Source organism: Macaca nemestrina, chromosome 1 (assembly GCF_043159975.1).
Source record: "Macaca nemestrina isolate mMacNem1 chromosome 1, mMacNem.hap1, whole genome shotgun sequence".
In the NCBI taxonomy this organism is placed as follows: domain Eukaryota; kingdom Metazoa; phylum Chordata; class Mammalia; order Primates; family Cercopithecidae; genus Macaca; species Macaca nemestrina.
Window position 1 is genome coordinate 29,284,883 of NC_092125.1, and position 18,416 is coordinate 29,303,298.

Consider the following 18,416-nt stretch of genomic DNA (forward strand, 5'->3'; position numbering starts at 1 on the left):
ACAAGTATACATATGTAACAAACCTGCACAATATGCACATGTACCCTAGAACTTAAAGTATAATGATAATTTTTAAAAAAAGAAACAAACAAAGAAAACAGATAAATGAAACAGAAAGCTGGTTCTTTGAAAAGATGAAATTGACAGCCCATTAGAAAGATTACTCAAGAAAAGAAGAGAGAAGATTCAAATAAGCTCAATGAGAAACAAAATGGGATATATTACAAACAATATAGCAGAAATACAAAAGATCATTCAAGGCTACTATGAACAGCTTTATGTTCACAAACTAGAAAACCTAGAGGAGATGGAGAAATTCCTGGAAATATACAACCCTCCTAGATTAAACTAGGAAGAAGTAGAAACTCTGACCAGACCAATAGCAAGCAGCAAGACTGAAATGGTAATTTAAAAATTGCCAACAATAAAAAAATGTCCAGGACCAGATGGATTTACAGCTGAATTCTATCAGACATTCAAAAATAATTGGTACCAATCCTACTGAAACTACTCTAAAAGATAGAGCAAGAGGGAATCCTCCCTAAATCATTCTATAAAGCCATTATAACCAGCTGAGCATGGTGGCTCATACCTGTAATCTAAGCACTTTGGGAGGCTAAGGGGGCGGATCACAAGGTCAGGAGATCAAGACCATTCTAGCCAACATGGAGAAACTCCGTCTCTACTAAAAAATACAAAAATTAGCCAGGTGTGGTGGCTCTTGCCTGTAATCCCAGCTACTCGGGAGGCTGAGGCAGGAGAATCGCTTGAACCAGGGAGTCGGAGGTTGCAGTGAGCCAAGATCGCTCCACTGCCCTCCAGCCTGGTGACAGAGCGAGACTCCATCTAAAAAAAAAAAAAAAAAAAAAAAAAAAAAAGTCAGTATAACCCTAACACCAAAATTAGGAAAGGACAAAAGAAAAAAAGAAAACTACAGACCAATATCCCTGATGAACATAGATGCAAAAATCCCCAACAAAATACTAGTTAACTGAATCCAACAATATGCCAAAAAGATAATGTAGCATGATTAAGTGAGTTTCATACCAGGGATTCAGGGATGGTTTAAATATAGAAGTGAATGTAATACACCACATAAACAGAATTAAAAACAAAAATCATATGATCATTTAAATAGACACAGAAAAGCATTTTATAAAACCCAGCATTCCTTTATGATTAAAACCCTCAGCAAAATTGACATAGAAGGGATACCTTAAGGTAATAAAAGCCATCTACAACAAACCCACAGCCAACACTGTACTGAATGGGAAAAAGTTGAAAGCATTTTTGCTGATAACTGTTACAAGATAAGGATGTTCATTTTCACCACTTCTATTCAACATAGTACTAGAAGACCTATCCAGAGGAATCAGACAAGAGAAAGAAATAAAGGGCATCCAAATCAGTAAAGAGGAAGTCAAACTGTCACTGTTTGACAAATATGTCAAATATGATCATATTCCTAGAAAACCTAAAGACTCATCCAAAAAGCACCTAGATCAGATAAATGAATTCAGTAAAGTTTTAAGATACAAAATCAATGTACACAAATCAGCAGCACTGCTATACACCAATAGCAACCAAGCTGAGAATCAAATCAAGGACTCAACCCCTTTTACAATAGCTGCAAAAAATAATAATAAAAAAATACTTAGAAATATACCTAACCAAGGAGGTGAAAGACCTCTACAAGAAAAACTGTAAAACACTGCTGAAAGAAATCATAGACGACACAAACAAATGGAAATACATCCCATGCTCATGGATGGGTAGAATCAATATTGTGAAAACGAAAATATTGCTAAAAGCAATCTACAAATTCAAAGCAATTTCCATCAAAATACCATCATTATTCTTCACGTAACTAGAAAAAATCCTAAAATTCATAAGGAACCAAAAAAGAGCCAGCATAGCCAAAGCAAGACTAAGCAAAAAGAATAAATCTGGAAGCATTTCAAACTGTACTACAAAACATAGTTAACAAAACAGCATGGTACTGGCATAAAAACAGGAAAATAGACAAATGGAACAGAATAGAGAACCCAGAAATAAATCTAAATACTTACAGCCAACTGATCTTCAACAAAGCAAAGAAAAACATAAGTGGAGAAAGGACATCCTATTCAACAAATGGTGCTGGGATAATTGGTAAGCCACATCTAGAAGAATGAAACTGGATCCTCATCTCTCACTTTATACAAAAATCAACTCAAGATGAATCAAAGACCCTATATCTAAAACATGAAACCATAAAAATTCTAGAAGACAACATTGGAAAAACCCTTCTAGACATTGGCCTAGGCAGAGTTCATTACCAAGAACCCAAACGCAAATGCAACAAAAACAAAGATAAATAGCTGGGACTTGTTTAAACTAAAAAGCTTCTGCACAGCTAAAGAAATAATAAGCAGAGTAAACAGAAAGCTCATAGAGTGGGAGAAAATATTTACAAACTATGCATCCAACAAAGGACTAATATTCAGAATTTACAAGGAACTCAAGCAAATCAGCAAGAAAAAAACAAACAATCCCATCAAAAAGTAGGCTAAGGGTTGGGCTCAATGGCCCATGTCTGTAATCCCAGCACTTTGGGAGGCCAAGGTGGGTGGATCGCTTGAGCCCAAGAGTTTGAGACAAGCCTAGGCAACATAGCAAAGCTCTGTCCCTACAAAAAATATAAAAGTTAGCAGGGTGTGGTGGCTTGTGGGTGTAGTCCCAGCTACTTGGGAGGCTGAGATAGGAGGATCCCTTGAACCCAGGAGGTGGAGGTTGCAGTAAGCTGAGATGACACCACTGCACTCCAGTCTGGGCAACAGAGAGCGACCCTGTCTCAAAAAAATAAATAAATAAAAAAAATTAAAAATGGAAAAGAAAAAAAAAAAGTGGGCTAAGGACATGGACAATTTTTTTTTTTTTTTTTTTTTTTTTTTGATGAGACGGAGTCTCACTCTGTTGCCCAGGCTGGAGTGCAGTGGCACAATCTCAGCTCTCTGCAACCTACACCTCCTGGGTTCAAGCGATTCTCCTGCCTCATCCTCCTGAGTAGCTGGGATTACAGGTGTGTGCCACCACGCCCGGGTAATTTTTTTTGTATTTTTAGTAGAGATGGGGTTTCACCATTTTAGCCAGGATGGTCTTAAACTCCTGATGTCATAATCCACCCGCCTCAGCCTCCCAAAGTGCTAGGATTTCAGGTGTGAGCTATTGTGCCTGGCTGAAGACAATTCTTAAAAGAAGATATACATATGGCCAACAAACATATTTTAAAAAATGCTCAACATCACTAATTATCAGAGAAATGTGAATTTAAAACCATAATGTGGTACCACCTTACTCCTGCAAGAATAGCCATAATTTAAAACTAAAAAAAAAAAAAAAAAAAAAAAAAAAAAAAAAAAACTGATATTGGCATGGATGTGGTCGAAAGGGAACACTTTTACACAGCTGGTAGGAATGTAAACTAGTACAACCACTATGGAAAACAGTATGGAGCCTCCTTAAAGAACTGAAATTAGAACTACCATTCGATCCAGGAATCTTACTGCTGAGTATCTACTCAGAGGAAAAGAAGTCATTATATGAAAAAGACACTTGCACATGCATGTTTATAGCAGCGCAATTCAAAATTGCAAAAATATGGAACCAGCCTAAATGCCCAATCAACCAACAAGTGGATAAAGAAAATATAGTATATATACACCATGGCATACTACTCAGCTATAAAAAGGAATGAAATAATGGCATTCGCAGCAACCTGGATGAAGTTGGAGACCATTAATATAAGTGAAGTAACTCAGGAATGGGAAACCTAATATCATACGTTCTCACTTATGATTGGGAGCTAAGCTGTGAAGACACAAAGGCAGAAGAATGATATAATGGACTCTGGGGACTTGGGGAGAAGGGTGGGAGAAAGGTGAGGAATAAAAGAATACACATTGGGTACAGTCTACACTGCTCAGGTGATGGGTGCATCAAAATCTCAGAAATCACCAATAGAGAATTTATCCATGTAATTTAAAACAAGAAGAAAGAAAGAAAAGAAAACATTGAACTTGGAGTACACTGTAGACCAAATGGACCTAAAAGACATAGACAAATATTCCATCCAACAGTAACAGAACATACATTCTTCTCAAGTGCACACAAAACATTCTTCAGAATAATTCACATATTAGAAGGAGATTGGCATTAATAACCCAGAGAGCAAATGGAAAATAGCAGCAGGAGGGGCAGGGGTAGTGGTAGCAGGGGTGATAGATGTGATGTTGGACTATAGAAGGGAAAGAAAGAGAAAAAAGTTGATGATTTTGAATAAATTGCATGAATACCCTGCCTTTAGTGATTAAAAGAACACTTATTTTTGGCCAGGTGTAATGGTTCACACCTAGCACTTTGAGAGGACAAGGCAAGTGGATGGTTTGAGCTTAGGAGTTCGAGACCAGCCTAAGCAACATGGTGAAACCCATCTCTACCAGAAATACAAAAATTAACTGGGCATGGTGGCATGCCTCTCTGATCCCAGCTACTTGGGAGGCTGAGGCAGGAGGATTGCTTGAGCTCAGGAGCAGAGGCTGCAGTGAGCCAAAATTGAGCCACTGCACTCCAGTCTGTGTAACAGAGTGAGACTCCATCTCAAAAAAAAAAAAAAAAAGAAGAAGAACACGTGTTTTTGTAAAAAAAAAAAAAAAAAAAGAAAAGAAAAGAAATAAACCAGGGAGAGGGATACAGTGCTGGGAGAACCAGATGCAATTTAAAATCTTGTACATATCTCCCTAAGGTTATTATATGCAAATATAATAATATATAACATATTAGACTTTATATTCACTCTAATATTACAGACAACACATCACCTGTTATATTTATTATATTAACAGTGTGCAATATAGTGTGTAGAATATAATGTGTTGTATGATAACATGTAGGTAATTATAACATATAGTTATATTGTATAATAATTTATATATGATAATTATTTTAAAAATTAAGAGGACTAGGCCGGGCGCGGTGGCTCACGCTTGTAATCCCAGCACTTTGGGAGGCCAAGACAGGCAGATCATGAGGTCAGGAGATAGAGACCATCCTGGCTAACATGGTGAAACCTCATCTCTACTAAAAATACAAAAAATTAGCTGGGCCTGGTGGTGGGCACCTATAGTCCCAGCTACTTGAGAGGCTGAGGCAGGAGAATAGCATGAACCCGAGAGGCAGAGCTTGCAGTGAGCCGAGATCGCGCCACAGCACTCCAGCCTGGGCGACAGAGCAAGACTCCATCTCAAAAAAATAAAAAATAAAAATTAAGAGGACTAAAACTATATCAAGCATCTTTTCCAACCACAATGATATAAAATTAGAAATCAACAACAAGAGGAATTTTGGAAAATTCAAAAATATGTGGAAATTAAACAACATGATCCTGGACAAACAATGGGTCAAAAAAGAAATCAAAAGGGAAATTTTAAAATAATTTAAGGCAAACAAAAATGTAAAAACAACATACCAAAATGTATGGGATAACAGCAAAAGCAACCGTAAGAAGAAAATTTATAGCAATAAATGTCTACATTGAAAAAGAAGGATCTAAAAGAAAAAGAAAACAACCTAACATTACACCCCAAGGAACTAGAAAAAGAAGAACAAATTAAGCCCAAAGTTAGAAGAAGGAAGTGTTACTGGTGGGTCTTTGCTCTTAGAGCTCCCAACATGGTGGCGGGCCATTCCCAAGATGGTGGCAAGCCTTCTGTTCTCTGACCTGGGGTTCTTGGCCTCACAGATTCCAAGGAATGGAACCTTGGGCCATGCGGTAAGTGTTATAGGTCTATTAGAAGTCATGGGTCACGGAAGAGAACCATGGAACCCAGCAACTAGTGTTCAGCTCGATTAGGATGAACTTGGGCACTTAGCCATGCAGGAATAATGGCAAGCCTCTAACCCAATCAAGAGCGGCAATAGGTGCCTCGCTGGATCAGAAGCACAGCAGACACCCTGCCAGATCCTGAGGGGTGGAAGTCAATGGTGGGTCTGTGATGGTGGAGTTCAGCAGTGGTGGATGGCAAGTGAAAGCTCAGCTTGAGCCAGAACAAACACGGACAAGAAGAGTGTGCAGTTGCAAGATTTAATAGAGTGAAAACAGAGCTCCCATACAACAGGAAGGGACCCAAAGGGGGTTGCCCAATCCAGCTCAAATGCCTGGGTTTATATCCCGATCATTGTCCTTCCTCCTGTGCTCTCAGGTGATAGATGATTGACTATTGCTTTACCTCCTGCTTTTAGCCTAATTGCTATTTTAGTGAGCTGAGTTACAAGCCCAGTGTTTAAAGGTGGCTGTGGTCACCTTCCCCAGCTAGGCTTAGGAATTCTTAGTCAACCTAGGAAATCCAGCTAGTCCTGTCTCTCAGAAGGGAATAAAATCTGGGCAAAAATAAATGAAATAGAGACTAGAAAAATAATAGAATCAAGAAAACTGAGTTGATTTTGTTAAAAGACAAACAAAATCAACAAACCTTTAGCAAGACTAAAAAAAAGATTCAAATCAAATCAGAAATGAAAGATGAGACATTAGAACTGATACTGTCGAGACACAACGGATTGTTAAGAGACTAATATGAACAATTATATGCCAATAAATAGGATAACCTAGAGGAAATGGATAAAGTCCTAGAAACATACAACTTCCCCAGATTGAATTATGAAGAAATAGGAAATCTGAATAGATCAATAATGAGTAAAGAGAGTGAATCAGTAATAAAGTCTCCCACCAAAGAAAAGCCTAGGACCTGTTAGCTTCACTGCTGAATTCTACCAGACATTTAAAGAACTAATGCCAATCCTTCTCAATCTCTTCCAAAAACCTGAGGAGAAAGGAAGACTTCCAAATACATTTTACAAGGCCAGCATTACCCTGACACCAAAGCCAAACTAAGAAGCTACATTAAAAAAAATGACAGGTGCAGTTCCAAGATGGCCGAATAGGAACAGCTCAGTCTACAGCTCCCAGTGTGAGCAAAGCAGAAGAAGGGTGATTTCTGCATTTCCAACTGAGGTACCAGGTTCATCTCACTGGGGCTTGTCAGACAGTGGGTGCAGGACAGTGGGTGCAGTGCACCAAGCAAGAGCCAAAGCAGGGCGAGGTATTGCCTCACCCAGGAAGTGCAAGGGGTCAGGGAATTCCCTTTCCTAGCCAAGCAAAGCAGTGACAGATGACACCCAGAAAATTGGGTCATTCCCACCCTAATACTGCGCTTTTCCAATGGTCTTAGAAAATGGCACAGCAGGAGATTATATCCCGCACCTGGCTCGGAGGGTTCCACGCCCACGGAGCCTCGCTCATTGCTAGCACAGCAGTCTGAGATTGAACTGCAAGGTGGCAGCTAGGCTGGGGGAGGGGCGCCTGCCATTGTTGAGGCTTGAGTAGGTAAACAAAGCAACCAGGAAGCTCGAACTGCCTGGAGCCCACCACAGCTCAAGGAGGTCTGCCTGCTTCTTTGTGATGGGTGCGAACGTCTTCCTTTAGCTCGGAGAAGTTTGTTATTACCGATTATCTGAAGCCTTCTCTCAACTCTTCAAAGTCATTCTCTGTCCAGCTTTGTTCCGTTGCTGGCGAGGAGCTGCATTCCTTTGGAGGAGAAGAGGTGCTCTGATTTTTAGAATTTTCAGCTTTTCTGCTCTGGTTTCTCCACATCTTTGTGATTTTATCTACCTTTGGTCTTTGTAGACGGTGATGTACAGATGGGGTTTTGGTGTGGATGTCCTTTCTGGTTGTTAGTTTTCCTTCTAACAGTCAGGACCCTCAGCTGCAGGTCTGTTGGAGTTTGCTGGAGGTCCACTCCAGACCCTGTTTGCCAGGGTATCACCAGCGGAGGCTGCAGAACAGTAAATATTGCAGAACAGCAAATGTTGCTGCCTGATCCTTCCTCTGGAAGTTTCGTCTCAGAGAGGCACCCAGCTGTATGAGGTGTCAGTCAGCCCCTCTAGGACGTGTCTCCCTTTTAGGCTACTTGGGGATCAGGGACCCACTTGAGGAGGCAGTCTGCCCATTCTCAGATCTCAAACTCCATGCTGGGAGAACCCTACTCTCTTCAAAGCTGTCAGACAGGGACGTTTAAGTCTGCAGAAGTTTCTGCTGTCTTTTGTTCAGCTATGCTCTGCCCCCAGAGGTGGAGTCTACAGAGGCAAGCAGGCCTCCTTGAGCTGCAGTGGGCTCCACCCAGTTCGAGCTTCCCAGCGACTTTGTTTACCTACTCAAGCCTCAGCAATGGTGGACACCCCTCCCCCAGCCTTGCTGCCGCCTTGCAGTTTGATCTCAGACTGCTGTGCTAGCAGTAAGCGAGGCTCCGTGGGAGTGGGACTGTCTGAGCCTGGCACAGGATATAACCTCCTAGTGTGCCATTTGCTAAGACCATTGGAAAAGCACGGTATTAGGGCGGGAGTGTCCCAATTTTCCAGGTACTGTCTGTCATGGCTTCTCTTTGTTAGGAAAGGGAATTCCACGACCCCTTGTGCTTCCCGGGTGAGGCGATACCCCACCCTGCTCCGAGGGCTGCACCCACTGTCCAACAAGCCCCAGTGAGATGAACCCAGTACCTCAGTTGCAAATGCAGAAATCACTCATCTTGTGTGTCACTCACACTTGGGGCTGTAGACTGGAGCTGTTCCTATTTAGCCATCTTGGGACTTCCCTGTTTCTTGTTTTGTTTTGGAAAGACAGGGTCTCACTCTGTCACCCAGGCTGTAGTGCAGTGGCATGACTGTGGCTTATGGCACCCTAGAACTCCTGGGCTCAAGCAATCCTCCCATCTCAGCCTCCTGAGTAGCTGGAACTACAGGCAGGCACCACCACATCAGGCTAGTTTTTTCAAAATTTTTTGTAAAGACAGGGTCTCACTATGTTGCCCAGATTGGTCTCAAACGTGTGGACTAAAGTCATCCTCCTGCTTTGGCCTTCCAGTGTGCTAGGATTAAAAAATCAAACTCATGGAAACAGGGAGTAGAGTGGTAGCATCAACAAAAAGAGTTGAGCTCTGTAAAACATTTGAAGACATTTATTCTAAGCCAAATTTGAGTGACCAATGGTCTGTGACAGTACCAGGAGATCCTGAGAACATATGCCCAAGGTGGTAGGGCTACAGTTTGGTTTTATACATTTTAGGGAGACATGGAACATCAATCAATGCATGTAAGATGTACATTGCTTCAGTATGGAAAGGCAGGACAACTAGAAGGAGGTGGGGGGCTTCCAGATCACACACAGATTCAAAGATTTTCTTATTGGCAGTTGGTTGAAAGAGTTACTATCTAAAGACCTGGAATCAATAGAAAGAAATGTCTGGGTTATGATAAGTGGTTGTAGAGACCAAGATTTTAATCATGCAGATGAAGCCTCCAGGTAGCAGGTTTCAGAGAGAATAGATTGTAAATGTTTCTTATCAGACTTAAAGACTCTGTTCTGTCAGTCTTTTTTTTTATGGACTGCTTCATGAATTTGCATGTCATCTTTGCACAGGGGCCATGCTAATCTTCTCTGTATCATTCCAAGTGTACTATATGTGCTGCCAAAGCAAGCACTATTTTATCAGTCTTAAGGGCTCTGTATTGTCGTTAATGCTGGTCAGCTGTACCTGAATTCCAGCAGGGAGGAGGGCATAATGAGGTATGCCTGATCCCCACTCCCCATTATGGCCTGAACTAGTTTTTCAGGATAACTTTGGAATGCCCTGGGCAAAGGGGAGGACCCATCAGTCAGCTAGAGGGTTTAGAATTTTATTTTTGGTATGCAGTGTTTACCAGGGCTGGGAATGGAGGTGACTGGGGAGGAGGAGGAAATGGGTAGACGTTGGTCAAAAGATACAAAGTTGATGTTAGGAGTAATAAGTTGTGGAGATCTGTTGTGCAACAGGATAACTATAATTAATAATAAGGTAGCGTATATTTGAAAATTGCTAGAGAGTAGATTTTAAATGTTATCTTCACACATTTAAGTATGTGAGATGATGAATATGTCAATTCGCTTGATTTAATCATTCCACAATGTATTCATATATCAAAACATCACGTTGTACACCATAAACATATACAATATGTTATTTGTCAATTAGAAAATGAATTACCAGCCTGGGCAAATAAGCAAGACCCTGTCTCTACAAAAAAAAATAAAACAAAATAATTATCCAGGCATGGTGGCATGTACCTGTAGTTCCAGCTACTCAGGAGGCTGATGCAGGAGGATCCCTTGAGCTCAGGCAATCAAGGCTGCAGTGAGTTATGATCCTGCTGCTGCATAACAGTCTGGACAATAGACCAAGACATTGCTTCTAAAAATAAAAAATAATAATAATTAATCAACTTTAGAAAAGAAACAAATAAAAACAAGAATCTACTGGTAAAATGGAAAAAAACTTACCATCCTCTTACTTAGATGACCTATGAAAGCCTTTTCATTACAGCTCTAGAGTTATATAATCAAGTTAAAAGTTGGTGATTTGCATAAGTGGCATTAGTCTGGCTCTATCACATCACTGCAACAGTGTGGCAGGCCTACATAACAACTGTTTTAGTACTGATTGACTGGTTAAGTTAAATATTAAAAGCTAGTGCCCTTGTACAAATGCTGCAATATAACAAAAGCCCACCATGAGTTTTGCTTAGGCCTTTCCTTAGCCTTAAAGTATGACAGAATAATGAAAGAATTCTTAACAGGGCCCATTTAGGATTGCACAAATTTTATTGGGGGTCTGAAGAAACTCTCCAGGCCTCCACAAACAAGTTTATTGGAAATTTGAAGGAACTCCCCAAACCTCTGTGATTTAGCAGGAGACAAGATAAGTGCAATCACCCCAACACTTGGCACTTGGACCCATTTAGATTAAGTAAACTTACTGAGGCTCCAGAAGAAGGTCTCCAGGACCCAGACCTTAGTTATAGATTAAAAGAAGTTAATCACTTAGTTATAGATTAAAAAGAAGTTAATGTCTTTAGATGAATGCACACTTACACAAAAACATATAGCGTAGAAGTTATACAAGCTCTGAAAAACTTTGTAATTTTGAGTTGGTCTGGTGATAATTTCCAGGCCTTCTCCCTGTAATCAGTTACAGAAATAAAAACTGTCTTCCTCCCCAGTTTATCTGCATCTCGTTATTGGGTCACGATAAATAGCAGCCTGGCCCTCAGTTTGATCCAGAAACAACAGGAAGCAGAAAGATTGAGTGATTTTGTTGTGACCCATCACAAAATCAGTATCAGTACTGTGGTGGTGATTTTTTTATTATTATTATTTTATTTTTTCCAAAACAGGGTCTCACTCTGTCACCCAGGTCAGAGTGCAGTGGTGAAATCTCAGCACACTGCTACAACCTCTGCCTCCTGAGTTCAGGTGATTCTCGTGCCTTACCCTCCCGAGTAGCTGGGACTACAGGCACACGCCACCACACCCAGCTAATTTTTGTATTTTTAGTAACAACAGGGTTTCACCATGTTGGCCAGGTTGGTCTTGAACTCCTGGCCTCAAGTGATACACCCTCCTCAGTCTCCCTGAGAGACAGGACTAGCTGGATTTCCTAGGCCAACTAAGAATCCCTAAGCCTGGCTGGGAAGGTGACCACATCCACCTTTAAACACGGGGCTTGCAACTTAGCTCACACCCAACCAATCAGGTAGTAAAGAGTGCTCACTAAAATGCTTATTAAGCAAAAACAGGAGGTAAAGAAATAACCAATCATCTATCACCTGAGAGCACAGTGGGAGGGACAATAATCAGGATGTAAACCCAGGCATTCCAGATGGCAATGGCTACCCTCTTTGGGTCCCCTCCCTTTGAATGGGAGCTCTGTTTTCACTCTATTAAATCTTGAAACTGCACTCTTCTGGTCCAACACCGCTGGAGCTGAGCTTTCCCTCGCCTTCCACCACTGCTGTTTGCCACCCCTCGCAGACCCCGGCTGACTTCCATCCCTCAGGGTCTGACAAGGTGTCCGCTGTGCTCCTGATCTGGCGAGGTGCCCATTGCCACTCACAATCGGGCTAAAGACTTGCCATTGTTCCTGCACAGCTAAGAGCCCGGGTTCATCCTAATCGAGCTGAACACTAGTCACTGGGTTCCACTGTTCTGTTCTGTGACCCATGGCTTCTAATAGAGCTATAACACTCACCGCATGGCCCAAGATTCCATTCCTTGGAATCCATGAGGCTAAGAACCCCAGGTCAGAGAACACAAGGCTTGCCACCATTTTAGAAGCAGCCCGCCACCTTCTTGGGAGCTCTGAGAGCAAGGACCACCTGGTAACAACCGGAAGTGCTGGGATTACGGAAGTGAGCCACCACGCTGGTCCTGTGGTGGTTATTCTAACAAACCTCTGTGTGTGCTTGTGGGAGAGAATCCAGTGTAGGATTGCTCTGACAGTATAGCAATGGATTATTTTAACATTATTTCATTATTTATCTCTCCTTGGAACTAAATTTGAAGTTTCAGCAGTGGGTCTCCTTTCAATAGTTTATTCAGATTTCAGTTCCTTTCATTCCTACTTAGAGCTTTCTGGCTCTAAAGGCAAATTTCTGAGTTATCTGAGTGACTCATTTCAGGTGAGTGGGAACAAAAGCAAAACAGGAAATAATTACAATAACAAGGGCCAGAGACACACCTATAGGTGATAAGACTGGTAACAAGTCAGTGTCTTTGTAGAACACTTAATTTCTGAAAATGTTGCATAACGTTCACGCTCATCTGGTATTTTAACACAGTGTTTCACTTTGGCATGGTCTGTTCTTATGTGACTAAAGAATTCCTGAGTCTTCTATTTGTTTGTGCTGTTTTCCATAAAAGGAAATGCGGGTGAGAAATAGTGAAATGGCTCCATCCAGATAGTTAAAGCAATACAGAGTTGCACACAACTAAACTCACCTTAAGATAAACGGACATTGATGTTTTGGTGCTCTAAAATTGCTCCAAAACATTCTTTGTAAGTTATGCATACTTTTTAAGGGTATTTATTAGCTGTGGGCCTCAGACAAGTGGTTTAACCATTCTGTGCTTCCGGTTTTTGTGTTCGTTTGTTTTCCCTCTCTCAGCAGAATCCTGTTTCTTTATCTGTAAATTGGAGTAATAACAGTACCTTCTTCAGAAGGATGTAATAAGGACTAAATTACTAAAGTGTTTGCAGCAGTGCAGAGCAGTACATGAAGTAAGGACATGTGTACTAGCTATCATTGTTACTGTTGTAGAAAAAAAACAGGTTCTTGTCACATGACCAGGATAATTGAGGCACAGGGACACACTGTAAGGTTAGTAGGGCAGGGTTTATTGAGTGAAAAGAAAAAAAAAAGAGATAGAGAGAAACAGGAACTCCAGCAAACTGAGAGTCCTTCTAGCAGGTTCTCCCCCTCAAAGATTGAATCCCAGGTCACCACAGGAACAGGAGAGGCCAGAATCCTCACCACTACAAATAGCGTGAACTTCCTGAGGCTTCACCCAGTCCTCCCAGTGCGCAGGTGGGCATTACTCAGAATCAGTTGGGAAAAGGCAGGCTTCATCCAGACCAGCAGTCTGGTTTTTCAGCCTTCAGAGTGTTTTAGGCTTGAAGGAGGGGTTTCACTGGGAGACTCTTGGCTGCCTCCTATCTCTGTCATTACTGTGTCCATACTGAAGAGTCATCAATAAGACAGATGGGCAAGAGATTGTGACTTCATTTTAAAAAACAAGAGAGAGAGAGAAACATCTCCACCGCCACCCCACCTCCCAACCCCCCTCCAAAACAAAAAACTTCCAACAGCTATGGGTAAAACTGAGACAGAACAGACCCCTCTTTGAAGCCTGTGGGTCCACTCCCCTCACCCCCCGGTCCCCTCCCCTCTCCCTCAGCATGGAAATGAAGGAAAATCTTGAGTTCCTTCAAGGGAAATTCTAGACACCTAGCTAGCCTTGAGAAGTAAATGAACAGCTTGTTTGGAGGCTGAGGCAGGAGAATCGCTTGAAACCAGAAGGCAGAGGTTGCAGTGAGCCAAGATAGCGCCACTGCACTCCAGCCTGGGCAACAAGAGTGAAACTCCGTCTCAAAAAATAAAAATTAAAAAATAAATAAATAAAACAATGGCTAAGGAAGTTACAGTCAGATGTTTTGTTCTCTATAGAAACTAAAGATCACACCTTAAAATATGTCTCTGAATTGTCGGAGACCCACATCCCCACCAAATGGATCTGCTGGCACACAGAGCTCAACTAAGGGGGAACGGAGGACTGAACTCTGATGGCTGTTCTTCTGAATCTCTTCCTGAGGGGCCTGAAGGAGGTCACACTCACAAGTCAGAGCTAACATTCTTTTCTGCTGATCTCAAATTTTTGTACAAAGCTTAACCTCTTTAACCAATCGCAAATCAGAAAGTCTTTGAGTCCAGCCTGGGTGTGGTGTGTCACGCCTGTAATCCCAGTGCTTTGGGAAGCCAAGGCGGGAGATAGGTCAAAGACAGGAGATCAAAACCAGACTGATAAACATAGCAAGACTCTGTCTCTACATAAAAATTAAAAATTAGCCAGGCATGGTTGTGCATGTTTGTAGTCTCAGCTACTTGGGAATCTAGAGGAAAAAGGATCAGGCCTGGTGCAGTGGCTCAAGCCTGTAATCCCAGCACTTTGGAAGGCCGAGGCAGGTGGATCACCAAAGGTCAGGAGTTTGAGACCATCCTGGCCAACGTGGTGAAACCCCATCTCTACTAAAATTACAAAAATTCCGGGCGTAGTGGCAGGCATCTGTAATCCCAGCTACTGGGAGGCTGAGGCAGAAGAATTGCTTGAACCCAGGAGGCAGAGGTTGCAGTGAGCTGAGATCGCACCGTTGCACTGCAGCCTGGGCGACAAGAGTGAAACTCTATCTCAAAAAATAAATAAAAATAAAAAGTAAGGCGAGAGGATCACTTGAGCCCAGGAGTTCAAGATTACAGTGAGCTATGATGACACCACTGCACTCCAGCCTGAGCAACAAAGCAAGACCCTGTCTCATAAACAAAATAAAACCAAAAAGCCTGCCCGTACAGGATATTAGTGACACAGTGTTAGGGACCATAGGTTTTTAGGCTCCCACGCAATAGAAATTGACAGGAGGCCAAGCAAGTTTCCCAAACACAGCTTTGTTAGGGGCTTATGCTCAAACACAAGGGAAAGAGCACTGGAGTGAGGAGTTCTCCAGCTGGCTCCCCAAGGACAGGTCTTTCTGGTGTTTTAAGAAGGGTGACGTGAATAAGCACGAGGTACGCAAACGTCATGACATGTATGGGGTAGAACACAGGGTGTGCAGACACAGTGCGAAATCATTTTAGTACACACATCACATGATCAAAAAATGGCAAATAAGCCCTTCCCTGCGTGGAGAGTTTAGTGTAATAATGAGGCAACTCTACAGGGTAAAGATCATCATTCTTCTGGTCTTGTATTTGTGTGGATGATAGAGTTGACTTCCTTGACTAAGACTTAGGGTGGGATGCTGCCTATCTTAGTTTCTTCAAAGTCCTGAGATCAGTGGGTATGGTGCCTTGAGTAAGATGATGGGATGCTACTTGTCTTCCTTTCTTCAAGGTCCCTGGGTCAGCAGGTAGGACAGAAAAAGAGGAAAATTATGTATTAACGGGGGTGGAGGGACCAAGTCCCGTCCCTAATCTGTCTCAATATTAGGACAAGTGCAAGGCCCTCTTTGCATTAAGCCTTCTGTTAAGATGCTAAGGAGCCCTAATGGGGCAGAGAGAAGGTAAATTTGGCTGGGATTCCAGAACGGGCCAAGTAAGTTTCTGAAGTGAGCAGGGAGAGAAACATCTTGGGAAATCTTGGAACTTTAGGGGATAGTGAAAGAGGTGAGGTATTGAACTTTCTTCTTTCCTCTCTCCCCTTACCCCTGAATTACAGAGGATGGGAAAAAAGTTGGTTATAAAAAAACTGGAGCTGCTTTACCCCCAGCCTGCCGGAGTAATCATTTTAAAATGTAAACTCTTAAACTCTCCTTTTTACACCCTTTAATGCATTCCCATTTCACCCAATAACACTGATCATTATTTTGGAATGAATTAATGGGAGAGGGAGTCCGACATGATGAATAAATGTAGTCCTTAGAGAGAGATGGATTTATGAAAACACTGCTGGCAGGAAGGACAAACCTTTGCTCACAAGTTACAGTCTGGGATTTTCTTATTCTTTCCTCTCAAAGCCCTCATATTTTCTCCTCCTTGCCTATTCTGCATTCCCAGAGGAGCTTGATCCCCTCAGGACAAAGCTGGAGAGGGCCTCTGTTGAGTCAGTTCCAGCCTCTCCTGTTTATGACCTCAAGAAGCTAGTGAAAACCTGTCTCCCAAGTCAGAGTGCCTTACATACCTAAAGGCTCACCTAGGTCAGGACATGCACAGATAGGATCCCTTATTGTTCAAGCACAGACAAAGCAACATAGCCCAGCAGTCAGGAGCACCGGCTTCACAGATGCATAGAGCAGAGTTGGAATCTTAATCTGGGCACTTCCAAGCTGTTAATAAACCTTTCAGAATATCAGTTTCTCGTCTGTAAAAGGATGACAGGAGAACCTACTTGAGGGTTGTCAGGATACTTAAATGTGATGCCTGGCACATAATAAGTACTCAGTAAATACTGACTATTGTTAGTACTAAAATCATAATTCTAGAAGCTAGATACATAACTTTCTCTCTCCCCTCTCACATGCAAGAGAATGAAGCACAAATGTTCTGTTTTTCTACTGGCCATGATAAAATTGAAGCTAGTTACAGTATTTAAAAAATAACCATAGTTCCCTTCATCATAGTTAACTTCAGCTGGTGTAACACAGCAGTCCCCAATCTTTTTGGCATCAGGGACCAGTTTCATGGAAGACAATATTTCCTCAGCTGGGGCTGGGGCTGGGGCTGGGCGTGTAGTATTACAGGCATGAGCAGGGCAGGAGATGGCTCTCCCCCACCCACTAGGAATGTCAAGTGATGGTTCAGCAATTATCACATTGCTTCTCTAAAAATGATAATTAGGCAGCCAGGAGAGGCAATCTCCTGATGGTCCACACCTGTTAACATTAAAAGTGTTCATTGAATGCAGACCTCGTGGAGAAGCAGCTTCTGGGGCATGCATGTTAAGAGAAAAAATAGCAGGCTAGGCACGGTGGCTCGCACCTGTAATCCCAGCACTTTGGGAGGCCGAGGCAGGCAGATCACAAGGTCAGGGTTAGAGATCAGCCTGGCCAATATGGTGAAAGCCCATCTCTACTGAAAAATACAAAAATGAGTCAGGCGTGGTGGCACTGCGCCTGTAGTCCCAGCTACTCAGGAGGCTGAGGCAGGAGAATCACTTGAACCCAGGAGGCAGAGGTTGCAGTGAGCTGAGATCATGCCACTGCACTCCAGCCTGGGCAACAGAGTGAGACCCTGTCTCAAAAAAAAAAAAAGAGAGAGAGAGAGAGACAAAATGGCAAAGTATGATGTTTCAGGGACACACGCCACCGGAAAAAGGAAAAAAACTTCAGATGAGCATGTGTATAGCTCCCTAAACCCCCTGTGTGTGCTCAGTCCCAAAGAGTAAGGAAAGCACTGCACATGTGGAAAGCCCACCCTAAGGAAAGAATCTTGGGAAAGAGGTGAGCCTTTAAAATCCTAAGATCATGGTTCAATGGGGACTTGATATTCTTTTTCTCTCTTTGACCTTCAGGCACCCACTTGGATCTCTTCCGAGGGCTCTTTTCTTTATTTCCTGCCTTAAAGCCTTTTTAAATAAACTTCCATTCCTGCTCTGGAACTTAACCTCGGTCTCTTTCTGCTTTATGCTCCTCAGCTGAGTTCTTCCTTCTGAGGAGGCAAGGACTAAAGTTGCTGTAGACCTGTATGGACAGCTGCTGGTAACTCAGGGTAACTCTGATCTCTTCCACGCTAACAGGGTGGGGTGGGGGCGGGCGGGGGGTGGTGGGCAGAAATGGTTTCTGGATGAAACTGTTCCCCCTCAGATCATCAGGCATTAGATTCTCATAAGGAGTGCACAACCTAGATCCCCTGCATGTGCAGTTCACAATAGGGTTTGTGCTCCTATGAGAATCTGAGGCTGCCACTGATCTGAGAGGAGGCAGAGCTCAGGCAGTAATGCTCACTTGCCAGCTGTTCACCTCCTGTGGTGCAGCCCGGTTCCTAACAGGCCAGACTGTTACTGGTCCGCAGCTCCGGGGCTAGGAACTGCTAGTGTAACAGTTTATTTCCCCTGGGCCAGGACAGCCTGTGGAAACAGCTAGGAAGACAGGGTTTCTATTGTTTCTACCAACCCCAGCCCCTGCCCCACACCCACTACATCCACATTCTGGGTATTTCTAACTTAGATCTTATTTTCTCCTCAAAGAAAGGGGAATCGTTAAGGGGTGAGGTAGCTCACAGATACTTGGGTATCCTCCCAACCTTGT

The 18,416-nt window shown here is 42.6% G+C and overlaps 1 non-coding gene across 1 annotated transcript; it reads right to left on the minus strand.

Annotated features, from left to right (window-relative positions):
- Window positions 1–9,463: 9,463 nt before the first annotated feature.
- Window positions 9,464–9,570, minus strand: LOC112427254 (U6 spliceosomal RNA). Its single transcript, XR_003018762.1, has one exon. It is a non-coding gene; the product is annotated as a U6 spliceosomal RNA (small nuclear RNA).
- Between the last annotated feature and the right edge of the window lie 8,846 nt (window positions 9,571–18,416).